At 29.4% G+C, this 16,574-nt stretch overlaps 1 pseudogene; it reads right to left on the bottom strand.

The window, feature by feature from the left end:
• The window catches only part of LOC107867773, a 45,562-nt pseudogene that overhangs the window by 25,753 nt on the left and 3,235 nt on the right, over window positions 1–16,574 (bottom strand).

The following is a 16,574-nucleotide window of genomic DNA, read 5'->3' as shown; positions in this document are numbered from 1 at the left end:
GTGATTATGGTTGTATGATTCCCAAGTTGGAATCTTTATGTGTTGTTCATAAACCTATGCTAGTATGTGGTCTGAAACATGTGAAATTGAGTTGAAATATGAAGTTTTGTTGTATTAATTTGATGGTCATGCCTATGCCCTAAGTCATGCATCCTAGGTGTTTGATAAAATGCCTAAGAGAATAGAAATTATGCATTATAGCTTAATTGTGACCCTAGTGATAAGTGTATGCTTTACCCTATGACTAAGAATGACTTCCATGATATTATGTGCATTATGAAAGGTTGAGGGAATGTCCATGATATTAGGTTTATGAAAGTATGACATGTTTATATGCAATTCCATTCATGTACAAGACTATGATAACCATGGGCTTCATGAAATCCCCAAATTAATGTATTATGAATTGTTGATATTGGTCATGTGTTCAAGAAGAGTCATGTCCTGTCAGTTTCATGCTATCGAGTCCTGGGGTACTTATACTCGACAATTTAGCTATGTACCTAGAGCCAGTGTCATGTTTTCACGATACTCTCAATCAAGCCATGATCCTTAGAATTCAGTCAGCCTCATGACTCAGGAAAACTCAGTAAATTCAGTATCAGTCTAGTCCTACTTAGTAATCTCAGTGACCTCAGTGGTCTCAGTAACACCAGTACTCAGTAATCTCGGGAAACTCAGTATTCTCAGAAATCTCAGTAACTTCAATACTCTCCGTCAGTCTTAAGATCTCAGTAGCATTCCATCAATCAACGAAACTCAGTGAACTCAGTTTAGCTTCGCTAAACAATACCATTAGTATCAGTTCAGCTCAGTTAATCAGTTCAGTATCTATTCGGTTAGAAGTAGGATTCAGCACCGAGTGAACCCAAGGATGGGGACTCACCTGCTATTCAGTGGAGGGTGTGATTCTTAGAAGCAATCCTTGTGTTCCAGAACTACGTAGTCAGCATAAGTTGAGATGTACCCTATGCATTTAGGGATTTATACATCTCATTTGAGTTTCCTACTGGAGGGGTTGACAGAAGATCTCCCTGTCAAAGAGGGTATACTCACAGTTTGTCTTTACCCATGGCACGATACTGACACCTTTCCAGTTGGGTTACAGGTTGGACCCCACCAGTTCAGTTTTGGGGTATGTTGGTTAGATGATTACCTCCCACTGTCTCAGTTTCAGATCCAGTTTCAGTAATAAAACTCAGTTCAGTTCTACATAAATCTAGGACTGTCAGATACAGTCAAATCAGTACAGTGCAGAACCTAGCTAGTTACATCAATATCAGGACTGTCAGATACAGTCACTCATGTTATCAGTATTCAGACTCAATAATTATGTTATCACGAACTCAGTTAATAGTATATTAATTTTATGAAACCTCTGTTATCAGTATTCAGTTTCAAGACTGTCGAATATAGTCAATAAGACCAGTTCTTCATAATTAGAACTGTCAGAAATAGTCATTCTTTTATTAGTAATATGACATTAGTTCCTCAGTATTCAGTAGACTCAGTCATTTAGTATCCCAGTATTAGTACTCAGATATCAGTAAATCCATGTTATAAGAATTCATGAGTCAGCATTATCACGAAATCAATTACAGTTATGTATTCATACATGTATTCTCACTTTTATGTTATACAGTCAGTTATTATTATTCATGCATATAAACCTTGCATTTAGCCTGCCTCACTTGCATACCAGTACATTCAACGTACTGACGCATTTGCGTTATGGTATTTTATACCATAGGTTTAGAAGCACGAGCTCCCGAGCATCCTTAGTAGATCAGACGTTCAGCAGCCAGACTATCAGTGAGTCCTCATCATTCGAGAATAGCATGATTATTTTATTACTTTATTATTTCAGTAGTTCGGAGTTAGTTGGGGACATGTCCCATCAAATCCATAGTTTTCAGACAGTTTATAGGCTTTTAGACTACAGCATATTTCAGATAGTTTATCTCATATTTGGGTATTGTCATACCCCATTATAGACATTGTATTATATTCAGTATTAGTTCAGTTTCGAACCTTATGGCATTACAACTTATATTCTGCATATTTACAATCTATTATTCAGTGCTCAGTTACAGATATCAGTCATGGGTTAGCTTGTGGTCCTTCGAGGTCATGAGCACCGTGTAGCATTCCGGATACCAGATTCGGTGCGTCACACTATCATAACTAAAGTACTTTGAATTTTGAGTGTTCCTATTGAAATATTTAAAAGTTATATTTAAAAAAAATTAAATATATAGTTTAAATTTTATTCAAATATAATAATTTATAAAATTACTTATTTAGAGCTCATATTAATGGCAAATATAAGTAATGATTCATAAGTTGTCAAATCGACATTAAATAAGGGCATAAAAACTATAATATTAATTTGTTTGTACTCTCCTAGGTTGTTGTTAACTAGGTCGAATAAACTTCTTTGAACAAATATTACAAAAATACAATACTAAATTTATATTGTGTCTACATAGTGATTAAATTTTTTTATCATAAAATCAAACACTAAGTTTGATCACAATAGTATATTTGTCGATCTAATTAAATTAGATTTTTAATCATTTGATTTGATTTGATACAATCTTACCGAGTCTTACAAGTAAATTTGAAATAAAATTTAAATAGATCAGTGATTATAATGTAATTATTTTTAATTAACTAATTATAGCCAATTTAAATAAAATTTTATTGTTTTTAAACTTAAATTTTATCTTGAACAAATATTTTGATAATTGCTATGACTCTCAACCATTATTTATTGGAATAATAATTTTATGGTCTATTATTAAATTGAATTAACTAATAATTACTGCAAATGTAGTTATTGTTAGTTGAACTAGGATTAATAACTGAACATAATAATTATAAAAGTGTATCTATACAATAATTTATATCTAAGTAAATGGACAATTAAATTTAATTGCTTTTAATCAACTAATTATATTAATTTTAAATTAATTAATTTCACTAAGTGTTACATTATATTTGTTCTATAATAATACCTTTATAGCAATAGCATCGATAGAAGTTCAGTATTTTAAAAAAAAATTTATGTAAGAACTTATAGTCAATTTTTGGATGAAAGAAAACATCTTTATAAAGAGAAAAATGAATAAATAAAATTTTATTTTTTGGCTTAATTATCGATTAGAAGATTTAGCTTGTATGAATTATTATTGATTTGATACCAATAATGAGCTATTTCAGTATCTTAAGCATACATATATATATATATTTATATATTCACGATTAAAATTAATTGATAGCCTTGTCTCACATATAGAGTATTTGAAGTGTCGACAATTGAATCCAATTTTATAGCTTGTAAATTTTAAATGTAATTTTTAAAAATAAATAATTATATTAACTTTGATTATTTAATTATATCAAATCTAAACAAAATATTAATAAGTCTCACACAAGCTTATCCTAATCATAAAATCGTTATTATAGCTATTATTTGTCCTTTAATTTGTTATTTTCTAATAGTACAAAAAATTGTGGTCAAATAATTTTTGTATTCTAAATTTTAAAGATAGAATATTTTTATGTCACAAATATATTAATTTTTAAAGTTAAATGACGTTTATGTTTGAATTTTTTTATGTGATAGAATTAGGTAATAGCAGGCAAATTTTACCTATCTTTAATTTCAGTTATTCAATTTTTTAATTCTTTTTAATTTCACCTACAACATGCCTAGTGTAAGTGAAAAAATTATTTTTCACACAATAAAAGTTAATTTAGCAATAGTAACTTCAGCTTGTAGCCGTAATAAATTATTTCAAATAAAATATTATAATTAATCAATATTTCTACTTCAGGTTATTGAGAAATGTGAAAACAATTAAATGTGGACATAGTTAATTTTTATGTAGAGTACTAAGAAATTATGACAATGGTTAGCTTAATAGCTATAATGAGTGATTATTTTGGGTTGATGTTTACTAGGGTCAACAATTATGAACTCTATGATTTTTATAATGTGTTAATATCTATCATGTCTAAAGAATTTTGAATTTAGACAATCGTTATAGAAATATTTTTTAATTATATTTTAAAACTATTTAAATATGTTGTTCTATTTTTTTAAACATAAAAATAAAATTACTTAATGATTCACTAGTTAATAATTATATTTTTAATTCACCAGTTAACAAATATAATAATTAAAGTACGTAGGATCGCAAGACTATAACATTAATGTGTGACTTTCTTGAATTGATGTTTAACCAATATCAACTTTTTTTGAACTATATGATTTTTATTTTGTGTCGATATCTATCATGTCTAAAGTAATTTGAGCTTTGACTATCACTATTAAAATATTTTAAAACTATATTTAAAAAAAAAAAATTCAAATATGTAGTTTAAATTTATATAAACATAAAAATTAATATAGTTCCTTAATTAGAAGTCATATATATTAATAAAAATATTAATAATGGCTCCTGAATTATCAAATCAGCGTAACATAGTGACGCAAGACTACAATATCAATGTGTGACTCTCTTAGGTTATTGTTGATTAAAGTCGACACTTATGAACTATATGATTTTTATTAGGGAAAATTTCAGAAATAGCAACTCTGTAACCTTAATTATAACTTTTATAGCAACAGTTTCATAATTACAAAAAATAACAAATTGTATTTGTATTTAGGTAAAATATTGCTATATAAATACATATACAAATATATATGTATTACTCAAAAATACATAGACACAACTGAAAAATACATATTCTTCTATTACTATGAAGTGGGTAAAATATTGCTACTTTTGCTATAAATTGTAATTTTGAAAAAGTGTTGCTATTTATTGTAATTATAGTCTTAAAGATGCTAGTTTCTGTAATTTTTCCTTTTTATAACTTGTCAATGTTTACCATGTCTAAAGTGTTTTAAGTTTTTATTAAAATATTTTCATATTATATTAAAAATTGTTTAGCTATGCAAACTTTTAGTTTTAAAACTCGTAAATATTTTTTATTCTTTTCTTTATGTATTTTTCTTATCATTTATATATAATTTAAGTGTAAGATTAACATAGGGTATTTTTTTTTCAACTAAGAAAATTTTTATGCAAAATTTTCAAATGTTATGTTGACTTTTTCCCGCTCTACTTCTAAAAATAGATAGAAAAGATTTGAAATGAAAAAAAAAATCATTTGAATTATCATGAGAAAAATTATAGCATAATTAAAATTATACAACTGAATTCCTAAAAAATAATTAACTTTTTGTGTTGGAAATTTCGATAATTGCTTATTTTATGTAATACTAAACTACGAATCAGATTTCAACAAAAATAAGAAACTAAAAGTATTCAAAATATTGATAGGTTTTAAGATATATATCTATACCTCCTATTTATCTATATAACATAAAGAGATATAAAATTTAAAATTAAAGATTAAAAAAATAAGAATTATTTGTATGATAAAACACATAATTAAGTAGATATGATACATAAATATATAATGTTAAATTAAAAAATTTCAGATAATACTACTTTGGTCACACTAATTTTGGATGTATGAGAATATAATTAATTAATCTTATATCATTATTTTTATCCTAAGCTATTCTTTTCAAGCAATAAGTACTATGCAATTATATTTATGAAAATTATGTTAATTTGTCCATTCTAATGTATTGGGATAATTTCTAATGTATTGAGAAAGAGTAACAAAATAAGTAATGAAAGAATTTTAAATTTAAGATGAAAGGGGCAACAATGTCTAAAAGAAAACCAATTTATAGTGTGAATAGAATTTATTACTATTATGGCCAAATTTTATGGACAAAAGGATTATTCCATTTTTAATATAGCAATTATCTAAAATTGTTGCTCTAACTTGAAATTTTCAATCTAACAAATGTATAGGGGATAATTTTCACTAGTATTTATAAGGAAGATGAAGAGATCCGAGTTATAAGCAGCTCAATTATGTAGTTTTATAAGGCATATAACACATTAATCGTTATGCTGTGATTTAGAAAAAATAAATTTTTAAATCTCCGTGTTCAAATTTTCCACAACCCCAAAACGGGTAAAGTCATGACATCGATTCTTTCCTCGTGATAAGTAAGTCAACCAACAATACAATTAAAAAATACAAGGTGAATAGGGCAAACAACTCCACTTTCATTTGTCAATGTGATTCCCTCATCAAAACCCACAATCCTGACATGGTTGCTCTACTAGAAACAAAAATGGTTGATCACAAACATATCACTGAACTTTTTCGTTTTGATGCTTACTTGGAATCCAGTGTGGTGAGGAAAAAGGGGGGTATTGTTGTCATGTGGAAGGAAGAGAAACTTTACCTCCAACACTTCTCCTTATCCCCTCAAGGAATCCACGCTACTATTAAGGTTAGTCCTAACCCCAACACTTTTCTTTTCTCTGCTATTTATGCAAGCCCCAAGCTCAGCATGCATTTGATGCTCTAGGAGGAGCTAAAGAACATAGCCAACGTCTACACTGGCAAATGGATGATGGAGGAGGGAGAATTTAACGAGGTCCAAACGGCCTTTGAGAAATGAAGGGGAGCTCCTATTAATAGCAACAGGACAAACTAGTTCTAGGATTGCCTAAATTATTGTAACATGGTGGACCTTGGTTATACAGGCTGTAAACACACCTGGACCAATAAGAAGTACCGTAATAGAGAAGCTCTTATCCAGGAAAGGCTTGACAGATGCCTTGCCAATGCCTTCTGGATAAACCAGTACCCAAGTCTACTGTTACACACTTACCTAGAACCAAGTCTGACCATTGTCCCCTCCTCCTGTCACTTTTTCAAAACAATAACGCACAAAAAAATAAATCCTTCAGGTTTGAACCCATGTGGTGTAACCATCAATCTTTCCAACAACTTGTGGGGGAAAGTTTTGATGGACCCACCACTCTCCAGCAGTTAATTACCAAGTTCCACTCAAATATTTCTCACTGGAACACCAATGTTTTTGGTAGCCTCTTCCGAAAGCTCAAGACTACCTTAGCTAGATTCGATGGTATCCAAAAATCACCTAACTACCACCCCAGCTCTTACCTCCACTCTCTTGAGGGAGAATTACTTGAGACATATGATAGCCTTCTCAAATGTGAGCAAGATTTCTGGAAAACTAAGTCCAGAATTTCTTGGCTTTTTTATGGAGATGCTAACACCCCCTTGTTCCATACATCCACCATCAACAGAAGAAGGAGAAATAAAATTAATGAGCTCATGGATGGCCAAGGTAACTCCATCACAGGAGAAGCTGCTATCCATGACCTCATTCTAAACCATTTCAAGGACTACTATAAGTCAGGCCATCTCAGCAGCCCCAACAACCACTTTGTCCCTGAGAATGAATTCACCACCATCTCTCAAGCCAATATAGACCTCCTAGACCTCCCCTCCCCCGTGAAAGTCTGAGATCTCACTAGCCATCAAGTCCTTTAAACCACTCAAGGCCCCTGGGCCTGATGGTCTCCACCCCATGTTCTACCAAAAATACTGTCATCTGGTAGGACCTAAAACCATTGACTTCTACAAGCAAGCTTTCACTAATAGCCATTCCCCAGGTATGCAATACCACCCTTCTGTGCCTCATCCCAAAATGAAGAAATGCAATGACCCTGAAGAACTTCAAACTTATAGGTCTTTGCAACACCAGTTACAAAATCATCTCCAAAATCATTGTCAATAGGTCAAACCCCTCCTTCCCTCCATTATTGGCCCTACACAAGCTAGCTTCTTAGCTAATAGGAGAACCTCTGATTAAGCTATTATCATCCAGGAATACATCCATCACTTTTAAAAAATGAGAGGGAAAAATCCCAACATGATCCTCAAAATTGACCTTGAAAAGACCTTTGAAAAAATTGAGTGGGCCTTCATCAAGGACACCCTCTTATACTTTAGGTTTCCCGCTAAGCTCTGCAAGCTCATCATATCCTGCATCACTACTTCTTCTATTGCAGTTCTTATTAATGGAAGCCAAACAAACTTTTTCCACCCTTCCAAGGGAATCAGGCAGGGAGACCCTCTATCGTAATACCTCTACATCCTTTGTATGGAAAGACTCTCTAGGGATATTGAGGCAGAGGTTAGTGCCAAGAGATGGGACCCTGTCAGCATCACCGAAAGAGGACCAAAATTCTCCCACATCTTATTTGTTGATGATCTCACTCTTATGGCTAAAGCTACTCCCTCAAACTGCCATACCATTGTCAGCATCATGACTATCTTTAGTTCTCTCTCTAGTCAAACCATCAATCACTCCAAATACAAAGTTCTCTTCTCAAATAACTGCTCCCATAACAATAGGGTCTTGTGTGATGAAATCCTGAACATTAAACCCTCCCAATCTTTTGGCAAATTCCTGGGGTACCCTATTTTCCATGCCAAGTCCAAAAACAGTGATTTCCAATTTATTTTGGATAATATGAACAATAGGTTGGCAGGCTGGAAAACCAAATTCCTTAATATGACCGGCAGAACTGTGTTGGCTAAATCAACCCTCAGTAGTATTCCCACTCATATCATGCAGTATATTAAGCTCCCCAGCAAAATCCATGATTGCAACAAAAAGATCCAAAAAGATTTTATTTGGGGTAGTTGTGCTGAAAAAAAGAAGCTTCACATGCTCAACTGGGACACTATCACCACCCCTAAGGATAAAAGGGGCTTGGGTCTTCATAAGAGTGAGCTGAGGAACAAAGCTCTCCACGCCAGCTTGGCTTGGAGACTCCACACTCATCCCTCCAGCTTGTGGAGCCAAGTTTTCCTCACCAAATATAACCAACAATGCCCAGGAGCTTCCTTCACTACCTGGAAAAATATCCTCAAGGGCTGGAAACATTGTAATATGGGCATCAGTTGGAGAGTCAACAGGGGAAGCAGGGTTAGATTCCTTCTTGACAGCTGATCCCCCATTTTGGACCTATCAGAAACCACATCCAGGGCCCCGTTACCCCTCAGGATGCCTCCATCACCATCAACCAACTCTATAACAATGGAGTCTGGAACCTCTCTCCCCTATCTCTTGACTTGCCCCAACAAATCAAGACCATTATCACCACCACCCCTATCTCTCAATACTCCTCTGAAGATGACAAACCCATTTGGGGTCTAACTAATAATGCTATCTTCAGCACCAACAACATGTACAACCTGTTAGTTAGCATGGGAAAAAACATTTCCACTACCAGAGACTTCAAGCTACCATGGAAGGCTGTTGCCCTTAATAAAGTGAAAACCTTTCTCTGGTTGGTGCTGCATAAAAGACTCCTCACAAATGCTTATTTGCATCACATTGGCCTCCTCATTCCCTCCTGATGCCACTTATGCCAAGGAAAAGAGGAATTCATTAATCACATTTTCTTCACATGTCCAAAAGTCACCCTCTTGTGGGCTGACATTTTTCAGAAAGCCAACTTCAAACCCACCCAAATCTGGTCCACCTTATCTGATAATAACTGGGAACTGTCCTGACTAGAGCTTAGAGGAAAAACTTTTAACAAAAACCTCAATTGGGACGTCCTCTTCCCCCACTACCTTTGGACTATTTGGCTTGGCAGAAATAATAACAACTTCAACAGCAAAGCTGACCACATATCAGCCCAGCTAGCAATTTCGCTAGCCACTGAATACTCTCTCCTTATTACTAATCATCCTTCTCCTACTTGTGAATCCACAACGATCACCACCAGATGGTACCTACCACTGGAGGGCTACCTGAAGCTTAATATTGATGGCTTTGCTTTGGCATACCCAGGAAAAGGTGGTATTGGTGGAGCTATTAGAGAACACGAAATCCAGTGGGTCCTAGGCTTCCATATGCACCTACTTTTCACAACCCCTCTGATGGCTGAACTGCTAGCACTGCGGCATGGCCTTGCCATTGCAAAAGCCAACAACCTCAGGCCCATCATTATAGAAACCGACTCTAATACTATTATTCATATGCTTGTTAATGATCATCCTTCCTATCATAATATAATTGTAGAGTGCAAGTCTGTGCTACAGGACATGCAGGCAGCAACACCAACCCACATCTTCAAGGAGCAAAACACAGTAGCGGACGCCATGGCCAAGAAGGGAGCTGAAAGCACCAATACGGCATCCCCTAAGTTATTTTGACAAATCCCCCATTTTGTAATCCCCTTTGGGCAAGCAGACATGGATGGCCTTTTAGCCCATCGTAAAACTACCATTGCTTCGATTAACCTACAGGGCCGGGTTGTGGCCCTGAACATTTAAACTGAAGCTCTCACAACTATTGAGAGCCTAACTCTCCAACCGCCGTAAATTTCTTAATGAATGCATCTTATTGACCAAAAAAAAAAAAAAATCAGTCCCAAAATCAATCGCATAGAGCAACTCGTAAAGGGTATGAAATCAATCTACATCACTTAAAATATGAAAGTCACGAAATATAAGCTTCTACAGGTAACTAAATATAGCTAAAAGTTTAAAGTATCTTAACATGAGGGAAAACAACAAAAAGAAGATAGACTACTGACTAATTCAAATTAAAAAACGTTACAAATAGAAATAGTATATAATATTTGTATTCAGATTAGTGGCAAATAGACATGTAAATATTTATTTTTATCCGGGCCATGATACGCTCTTTTTTTTTTTTTTTTTTTTTTCAATATGTAACATAGAAATTCTTTGTATCTTTTTAAGTACAAGCTATCCGCAGTACATAGCAGAACAACGCATTTAGCGTGGTGAAGTAAATAGAATAAAATATCATATTTTGAAACAATAAAATACTGTATTAAGTTGAAAATATTTAGGAGTACTTGATTCTCCAAATCTTGATTAAATGTTAAAAAAAAGGTTATGAACTTGTACATGGTGTCTTTATTATTATAATTTTTAAAAATATAAAATAAATAATATTAGAAATTATGAAAATGAAACACACAACTTTATTTATAACATTTAATAGTAGAAATTATAAGGAAGACGAAGAGATATTAGTTATAAATAATTTGAATGTATAGTTTTTTTTAGACAGTAGTTACATTAATCATTATGCTTTGATTTTAGAAAAAATAATACTTTTAATCTATGTCTTATAATTTTAAGGGATTTTTTCATAATTAGCAAATTTATAGTTATAATTAGAACTTTTATAGCATAGCGCAATCGCTTTAGAATTACGAAAAATAGCAAGTTGTATTTTGTATTTTATAAAAGTGTTGCTACTAAAATACATATACAATAAGATTTACTGTCTTTCTTCTACTCAAATCAATTGAGTTAAATAAGGAAGTAGTAAATTCTTTTTTCATAAATTACTGCAGTAGATTCCTTTTTTCATAAATTACTCTTATTTCAATTAATAGATTCTTTTTTCAAATCAAACTCAAATCTGAAAGATTATTATTTTCATGATCTTCAAAAATTCACAAATAAAGCATCATTACTGTTTTTTCTCTCTTTCACTCTTTTATATCTCTAACTTTTTTTTCTTATTAGTTTTTTTTTAATTTTTTTTCTCGCTTCACTTTTTTATTTTGATTTCTTTTTTTTTTTCTTTTTACTTTATTTTCTCGCTTTTATTTCTCTTCTTTTTTTCCTTTTTATTTTTTTCTTTTTCTTTTTCTTATTTTTTTGCTTTTATTTTTATACTTCTATTTGCCTCTTTTTTTCCCTTTTTTTTTTTTTTTCATTTTTAATTTTTTTTTACTCTTCTATCTCTATCTTTTATTTTTAAAAAATAAATATTTATATCACATATACATATTCAAAAAATATACAAATAAATTGACATACAGATTTGCATATGTATATACAATATAAAACATACATACATACATATATATATATATATATGCATATATATTTACAGAAATACATAGCTGACTCATATGTATATAAACATATAGGACACAAAATCTCTATAAAAAAAAGGACAACTATATACATATACATATAGGTAATCAAAAAATAGATGATACATATTTTAAGCAGTAAAAAATACAAATAAGTATATATGTTACCCTCTAAAATGATATAGAATAATTCAAAAACAAATTCAACATCGTACAAAAATACATATGAATATTTATTTGTATATACAAAAAGGACAACTAAATACATATACATATAGGTAATCAAAAGATACATGATACATATCTTAAACAATAAAAAATACAAAATAAGTACATATGTTAGCCTCTAAAATGACATAGAACAGTTCACAGACAAATTTAACACTGTACAAAATACATATAGCTTTGCATATGTATTTACAGAATACATACCTAATCCATAAGTATATTTTTGTTTTATATGAGTCACATTTGTATTTCGCAAATACATATGAAGATGTATAGTAGAGTTATGTTTGTTACTGTTTATATGAATATGATATGTATTTCGTAAATACATATCAGAGTCATATTTTTATTTGTTGTATAGTAATATACATATGGATCAGGCATGTATTTTGTATATACATATGCAGAGTTATATTTATTTTTTTGTAATGTAATATATATTATGTAAAAAAAAAACATATGCATACTATGTATTTTGTATTATATTTTAATGAAAAGTACATATAATATAGATTTATGTCATTATTTTATTTTATAGGCGTTGCGTGATCATATATCCATGGCAAGAGTACTTCCAAGGTTTAAACCACATATAAGATGTCACACAGTTAATTATATTGAAGAACGTATTAAGACGATATTATCAAAGGAGCAGTACACAATTTTTTGTCATAGGAATATTTGTGGTGTTTACATGAACAAGAAGAAATGTGTAGTTCAAGCACAATTAGGCGGATGCATTATGTCACAAATGTATTATAAATTTTTTGGGGACATGTGTATGTATTTGTATTTTGTATATATAAATGCGTATCAATATGTATTTTTGTACGGTGTTGGATTTATCTTTGAACTATTCTATGTCATTCTAGATGGTAACATATGTATTTATTTGTATTTTTTACTGTTTAAGATATGTATCATGTATTTTTTTATTACCTATATGTATATGTATATATAGTTGTCCTTTTTATTATAGATATTTTGTGTCTTATATGTTTATATATACATATGAGTGAGATATGTATTTTTGTAAATACATATGTAGATACACATGTACGTTTTGTACTGTAAATACATATCTAAATCTGCATGACTATGTATTTTGTATATTTTTTGAATATGTGTATGTGATATACATATTTATCTTTTTTTAAAAAAAGTTAGAGATAGAAGAGTAAAAAAAATAAAAAAATGGAAGAAGAAAAAATAATAAAAAAAGCAATGAAAAAGAAAAAAAGGAAGAAAAAGAAATAGAAGCTAGAATAGAAGTGTAAAAATAAAAGAAAAAATAGAAAAAGAAGAAGAAAACGAAAATAGGAAAAGAAAAAAAGATATGAGAAAGGAAAAAAAGAAAACGAAAAATAAAAAAATAAAGAAAAAAACAAAAAAAGGAAAAAAAGAGAGAAATATAGTGGAAAGAAAAAATGAAAAAGAAAAATCAAAAGAAATCAAAATAAGAAAAATAAAATGATAAAAAAATAAGATGAAAAAAAAAACTAAAAGAAAAAAAAGTTACAGATATAAGAGAGTGAAAGAGAGAAAAAAATAGTAATAATGTTTTATTTCAAAATTTTGAAGATTATGAAGATAATTATCTTCAAATATGAGAAAGGAAAAAAAATGAAAAAGGAAAAAAGAAGAGAGAAAATAAAGTGGAAAGAAAAAAATAAAAAAAATTAAAATAAAATAATAAAATAATAAAAAAATAAGATAAAAAAAAGGGTAGAAGATACGGTTATATTGGAGGGGGGGTGAAAATAGGAAAAGGTAAAGTCGTGAAAGTGAAACAGACGTTTGTTTAGTTAATGGACAAAATAATGTTACTCTTGCTATAAACTGTAATTTTGCAAAAGTGTTGATATTATTGTAATTATAATCTTAAGTATGTTACTTTCTATAATTTTTTCTAATTTTACCTAGATATGCATGGTCCGTGCTAGCACAAGCCCAATATGTATATTTTATTTTAATTTATGTGACATAAATAGAATTTAGATAATTAATCATTAAAATAATTTAAGTTTTTAATTATTGTGATTTATAATATTTTTCTTCTAATTTTTTAATCTAAGTGATAATGATATAATTTTGAGAACCAGCAAAATTTTTTGTATTTTAAAATTGTTAATTATGTGATTTATAATATTTTTTACATAATTTTTCAATAAGATATGAATACTTTCTTCGTCCCAATTTATGAGGTACTGACAAAATTTTGGCAATCAGTCAATTTTTTAAATATTTTTTAATTATTGTTATTTACAACACTTTTTATTTTATTTTCAAATAATATATGTTGTTTTATATCTTCCTCTTTCTCATCCCAATTTATATGACATTAATATAATTTTGATAGTCAATCAAATTTTTTATGTTGACACATCATTTTGTTATTCTTAATTTTCTAATACATAAATGACTTATAATAAGGGGTGGTAAAGTAAAATCATCGACGATAATTTAATTTAAAACATCAAGAGTTGATTTTGCATTTTATGTCTAGTTTATCTTATTATTAAATAGTATTAATGTTTTTAATACTTATATGACTCATAATAATTAATTAAGAGCGATTGATTATGTTACTCCTATAAAATTAATATAATTTTGTCATATCCAATAATAATTATCGATAACTCACCGAAGTAATATATTAATTAAATACGGGATGCTATATTTTGTATATACAAAAATATGATATTATTAAACATTATTAGATAGAGCATTATGTTTATCTCTCACAATAATAAAATTTTATTATATATTTTTCTTAATTTCTTTTTTACTCTAAACATATTGACCCAACACAAATCTTTAGAAAATATTCATTAGGAGTTTATTTTATTAAATTAAATTTATTGATTTTGTATTTTAAAAATTTAAAGTTAAGTTTAAATATTAGTATTTCTATATAAGAAAAAAATAATTTTAAAATTTAAATTTACTAAAATAAATAAGTAAAAAAAAAAATTGAATGCAAAAGTCAATTAAAATAATAAAACTGATTTACTTTAAATATTTAGTTGCAATTAATTAAGATAAAATTATTATATTATTAAATTACTTAAATTTAAGATGCTATATTTTTCATATACAAAATATGATATTTTTCTTTCTTTCTTTATTTATTTATTTATTTTTTTACTTAATACATATTGACCCAACACAAATCTTAAGAAAATATTCATTAGGAATTTATTTAATTTAATTAAATTTATTAACTTTGTACTTTAAAATTTTAAAGTTAAGTTTAAATATTAGTATTTCTATATAAGAAAATTTAAATTTACTAAAATAAATAAGTAAAAAAAAATTAAATATAAAAGTCAATTAAAATAATAAAATTGATTTACTTTAAATACTTAGTTGTAATTAATTAAGTTAAAATTATTATATCATTAAATTACTTTAATTTAAATAATTTAAATTAAATCTATGAAAAGTATTGTGGGACCCACCTATTTAAATGTAGCTTGGAAGGCAATCATGTAAATAAATAGAATAAGGTGGACTTTTTTTAAGGGCGTGGTCTGTAATTAAATGAAAGATTGTGGACATTTTTTAAAGTTGTTAATAAGATACAACTAATATAGCACAAAAGACAAATTCTTTAAGCAAATTTTTCTTGTAAAAAGTCTAAAATGCTTTCAACTTTTCATTAAATTCCAAGAACCAACCACGTTGAAGTTGACTCTTCTAGAGGGGCATGACCCGGGTCAATACGGCCCAACATGAAGAATATTTTCAGTATTTTAAAATTGAGTAAACTCTTAACAATAGAAATTCCATCTCTTGTTTCAAGATGTGGGAGATGACGTTCTACTTCTCTCTGCTTATAAACAAAAAATTTCAATAACCCACTGAATCACTGTTAAATTACCAAATGGATATGAATCACCATTTATAAGGATGTAAAATTGAAGTACCTTCAACAACACAATTCTTCCTAGATTGTTAACATCACTTTGTTTCCGCATTTTTTGCAGAAGAAACTTGAGATTCTTCTCCGTTTTAATAGCCTGTTGAAGAACAACGAAATTTAAAGAACATCCACACAACATATATACATATACAATCGTTATAAATAGGGTGAATGGTCAAATTTACACCTAAAGTATCCTGATTTTGAATTTTATACATGAACAATCAGGTATGCGATTTTCCTACATAAACTATCGCCAACTATTTATCAAAGGACACAACTACTATTAGTTATTCCCTTGATAGTTATTCCCTTTGCTTATCCCAGTTAGGAAAAGAGAATTGATAGCTGAGGTGTGTTTTTGATCAGTAACTCTTGCATATATTTAACAAGCTATAGGATTAGCCATTAGTAAAAGGATTTAACTTATGTTCATGATGTGAGTGTGAAGGGAAGCCAAGAGCTTCTTGTAATGAATACTTTTTCCGAATTAATATTTCCTCGAGCTCACCTATATCCTATTTCTCTTCTAGCAGAGAGATTCTTACATCAATTTCGTAAAG

This window comes from Capsicum annuum, chromosome 4 (assembly GCF_002878395.1).
Source record: "Capsicum annuum cultivar UCD-10X-F1 chromosome 4, UCD10Xv1.1, whole genome shotgun sequence".
Taxonomy (NCBI): Eukaryota; Viridiplantae; Streptophyta; class Magnoliopsida; order Solanales; family Solanaceae; genus Capsicum; species Capsicum annuum.
This window is presented reverse-complemented; position numbering and strand designations above follow the sequence as displayed.